Below are 5,173 nucleotides of genomic sequence, written 5' to 3' on the forward strand. Positions count from 1 at the left end.
GAGTATGGTCAATTTATCAAGTTGTGCTATGTCTGTTAAATTACTTAGATATCCTAAAAATACAAAATAAGATTCATGCTTTTAACTCTATAGGAAAACTCATGCTGAATCTCAAAATAGCACTGTTGGGATTTTCTATGAAAGTCATTTATAAAAAGTACTTAGCTTCTAGGATGACTACCAATGATGAAATCAGTTTTCTAGTAACTTGAAAATTATTTCTAGGCAATGCCAGAAAATAAAATGTCTATGAGTATAGTGAAAAGAAAAAAAAACAGACTGATTATGTGCTTTCATAAAATGCAGAAAGCAGTTTTCACTAATCCTGCTCCCATATTTATTTTATTAATTCAATGCACTTATCAGAAGAATATTTAAAATGTAAAACAGCAGATAATTTTTGATTTTGTGAAATTAACATTGGTACAAAAATCATAGTGTAAACAAAGTAATTAAAGCATAAAATGTTTAGTTTAAACAAAATAATTAAAACATGCAAAAATATTAAATTCTTTTAAAACCAATTGATATTTGATCAAATTGTATTTCAAGTGAGACTTATTTTTATAAATGTAACCTGTTAAATAAAATGTAAAAAAACTAGAAAGTTTTTCAGAAACAGTTAACAAAGATTTCTAAATCAGTATGTATTTTAATTATGTTATAAAACTTGGTGAAACTAAATTTGAAATTTAGGAAGTATAAAATATATTTGCAGTGCATTGTGCCGGTGAAAGAGATCAAATGTAATGTCTCAAAAGGCACCACAAAACTGGGACCAATAAATAAGTATGATAAGAAAATTAGGTTTAGTTTCTCTTTTTTAAAACACATTTTAGTGAGAGAAAATAATATTATGTAAATGAAACTTTCATCTCTGATTCAACAACAATTTTCTTAAAAATTGTTCATTCAACTGCATAGATTCTTTCTGACATCTTTACACATCTTTACACAATTTTTCTTAAAATAAAGATAGACTAAAAGGAAATAGACTTTTTAAAGGTAGTATTTATTGTAGAAAATATACAATCAATTCCCAGTTGAAAGACACAGTAATAACTATCCAAATACAGACAACCCAAAATAGTAAATAAAGAATAAAAGGACTTTTTCTTAAAAGATATGAGCTTTTTAAATAAATATTGAAGAATAATTTGCACAAAGTGTGTACTAATCTCATAAAATACATTTCTTCAACAATTTAAATGCCATTTGGGGAAAAAATCAAGTGAAAGTAATTTAGTTATTACATTATTTTCATGCCAAATTAATTTACAAAAAATATTTTTAATAAATCTGTTGCAAATTGTGACTGTAGATCAACATAATTACTGAAGTACATATACATGATATGAAATAAATCTATAGCTAATCATTTCTAAAAATAGCAAATAAGAATTTCACTAATTGGAATTTTTTTTCAATAAATAACTCAGAAAATTCATTTTATTTGGGTTCAGAAACATTAAAGTGAAATAATACTGGACAGTTTTCCTCTTGCAAAAGTAAATCCTGAACTACATTACAGCTACAGTTCATACAGGGTAAGGTTTCTGAGGGTTCCAGGAGAACGAAATAAAGTTTGGTGAAGATTGAGTGTAGCATGAGCAAGAATTAAGGTACAGACGGGTCAAGGTACTAATGATTGCTGATTATGCATAAGCCTAACAGCAACTTAAGCATATAAACAAAATGTGTTAGGAAAACAACTTTTAGCTCAAGAATGACTAATATTTTTAGCCTTGGGAGCAGAACGAATGTCTGCGCTAAAGAGACAGATTGTTAGTGCACTTGTCAGCATCGCCATCCATCTGGAATTGTTTTTTCCCTGTTGTTTTTCACTTTTCCTTTTTTTTTTTTTTTTTTAAGAATTCTCCTTTTGTATAACAAATGAAAAGTAGAAGGCAATTAATATGGATGCGCTTGCAGATTATTTTTTTTGGCATTAAAGTGGTATCTGACATTAAGTTAAATCACCTAATTAGTTGCTTTCTACATTTGTTAATATATGAAGCAGATCATATATATATATTTCTGATAAGAAAACTAATCAATTTAATGTGCTTAATACTGTAAGATTCTTTAGTAGAAAATTTATCACAAAATATTAGAGTCAATGTTTAAAAAGAATAGCCATATTTATAAAAGTCTGAATTAATAGGATAAAGCTATCTTAAAGACTCAGATTTTAGTTTTTTTTAATGAAATACTAATAATTGTGAAAAGTTGTTTTGTTTTTCAAAATATTGTGTCTACCTTACATAATGCTCAATAATTCAATCCTATATTTAATCTCAAATTATACAAATTAGCAAACAATACACTCATACATACACACAAGATGTAAATGCAGAAATCTCTCCATAAAAAGTTTGTGATATGGATTTTGAAAATAATATTTACTCTTCTATAATGCTTATCAATTTAAGAACTTGGTTAGAAATATATGTGAGTACTGTATCATCCATCTTTGAGTTATTTATGTCCCAAACACCTTTCAAAAAGGAGTTTGGAAGTTATGAGATAGAAAACTCAGCCAATCAAGAAGTTCTTGTAGGAACACCATTGACAAAATAAAGTGATGTGAAAAAATTCTGAGCCTTAAGAATCACCCACCTCTAGTGTTAAGAAGCTATGTAGAAGAGCCCAATGCTAAAGACTTTTTATTATGGAACATAGTTGGAATTAACACTATTTAATTTTGGTCCATGGGAGGAAGAGTGAGTATTTATCCAACAATGTACAAGTGAAACAATATGGAATAAAATTAAAGGGTCATGGAAATGTCTTGTTATTATAAAACAATCTTCCCCTTAAAATGCTCAGATTGATGTGGAGAGTATCCTTTAAGCATCTACCGGGGAGCATGGTAAGTGTTTGCTTCTAATTGTGCAAGAAGAATGATCCTTTGTGTCTCATTGATGTATTTTCACCATTTGTCTGCTTAGCCAATTCAACATCAGTGAGCAAAATAGAGACACCTATCCTAGCCAACTCTAACTCTAACTCTACAAAGTATCTTTAAAACATGTGTAACCTAAGTAACAGCTACCCACACATTTTGCTGACAAACTATTATCAAAGATGACTAAGTATCTTATGGTATATACTGTCAAGTAATAATTTTTTTAAATGCGATAAAAATTCTCCAAAGCAAAAAATTCCTCTTAGTATTCCTTCTAGTGTAGTTTTCCCTCCAAATCAAAATCAATATAACTTAGTTTACAATTTACTAAGAATAGGGCAGTGGTAACACATGACTAGCTCAAAACTCAGACAACCATAAATAGAAGATTTTTTCATATACTATATTCTCAGCCACTGAATCCCATCTTCATTTCTGCTAAAGTTGTCTGAGTCCACACATTTTAATAACTGGGCAGTGTGCACAGGACTAATTTTGACATAGTTTTTTTTCAGTAATTAAATTCTTGTAAATTTTTTAATTAGAAAGTGCACTTTATGACCAGTAATAGAGAATAATGCCACTTCAAGAGACAGTCTTCTTTACAGTGTTCCTACTGTGTCAGAAAATTACAGTATGTCCATTTTTTAATTTGGCTCAGCAATAATGGATTTCCACCTACACATATAATGTTTTCCTTGATTTTAAAAGCTTGATGCTTCAGTGAAAATATGTGATATGCTGCTGAGATAGTTTTTTTTTCTTTTTTTTTCTATAAAATAGTATTAAATCTGTGTAGAGAAGCCCAGGAAATGTTAGAACAGGAAGGAGCCACCAAACTTTCCATAGTTCTAATATAGTTAGGTAGGATTGCAAATGGGTGGAGTCATGATTTTCTTTCTAACTGTGGCAGTTGCCTAATTTCTGACAACTATTTATTCCAGTTTATCTTCCTGTATGGAAAAAAATAGTTTTTATTAAATACCTGGGGGATTTCAAATACTTTATTGCTTTATTTTATCAATGATATCTTTCTTTGAATTTTAGATCATTAGTTCTTCATAAGCATCTTACAAACAATAAATTCAAACATTAAGACAGAGCAACTCAGAGTAAGATAGACAAACAGAATGAATGAATCAAGAAACATGAATATTGCAATGTCTTGAAGATTCAAAAATTGAAAAACTGAGATATTTTGTGTATGCATTTGCCTATCAATTGGAAGAACACATTTAGCCCAATTGCCACCACGTGTTATAAAGTTTGCAAGATATTGAGCATTCTTGGTATTCTGGTAGTAGTATGTGTCTCTGCTCCTTGTGATGGCCTTTTGAGACAAATTTAAACCACTTAAATCAGGATAATCCTTTAAACAATTAATCTGTCTCAAGTAATGATTAATAGATATGTGCACAGTTTACTTAAACATGTTCATAAAGGAAATACCATGATGTTCAAAATATTAGGTAATGAAATAAAATAATAAAATTATACAAAAACACTATATCAGAGCATGGTGACAAATGCCTGTAATCCCAGTGACTTGAGAAGCTTAGGTAGGAAGATCATAAATTCAAGGCTAGCCTCAGCAATTTAATGAGGCTTAAAAAAAAAAAAACTTAGTGAGACCCTGTCTCACAATAAAAATAATAAGAACTGAAGGAATGGAGAGTGGTAAAGCAGCCCCAATTCAACCCCCAGTATAAAAACAAATGACATGAAAATATATTAACTATAGTTTTCAATAAATGTTTCCTGTTAAACAGTGTATTTTTTATGATCCTTTCTTGATTAAAAAAATCTACATGAGTTAAGCATATGTGTATATGTGTGTTTGCTATCCAGAACCCTGCCACTGTTTATCATCTCCACCATGGTTTGGGACATCATCATCCCTTAATCTCCTAATTCACCTCAATTTTCTCCCCCACCATCTCAAAGTTTCTCTATTTAGGACACAACTCAAACAGTACTCAAAAATCCAGATAATATCATTTCTTATCTCAACATCTTGCAGTGCCTTCCCACTTACTGAGAGAGACAATGTCCTCACAATTGCCCAGAATGTCCTGTATAACCTAGTTTCCCTGTAATTCTCTCTCTTGTGTCAATACCTACAATTCTCCTCATTCATTTGTCTAGTAGAACATGTTTCCCATTTATGTTGAAAATAACTGTTAGATGTTACTCTATTTATTCCCTCAGCCAGCATCACTTTTCTCCCAGACAACCAAACAGGTTCCTCTCCCCTCACCTGAAGTA

The sequence above is a fragment of the Marmota marmota genome, unplaced genomic scaffold, assembly GCF_001458135.2.
Source record: "Marmota marmota marmota unplaced genomic scaffold, marMar, whole genome shotgun sequence".
Classification (NCBI taxonomy): domain Eukaryota; kingdom Metazoa; phylum Chordata; class Mammalia; order Rodentia; family Sciuridae; genus Marmota; species Marmota marmota.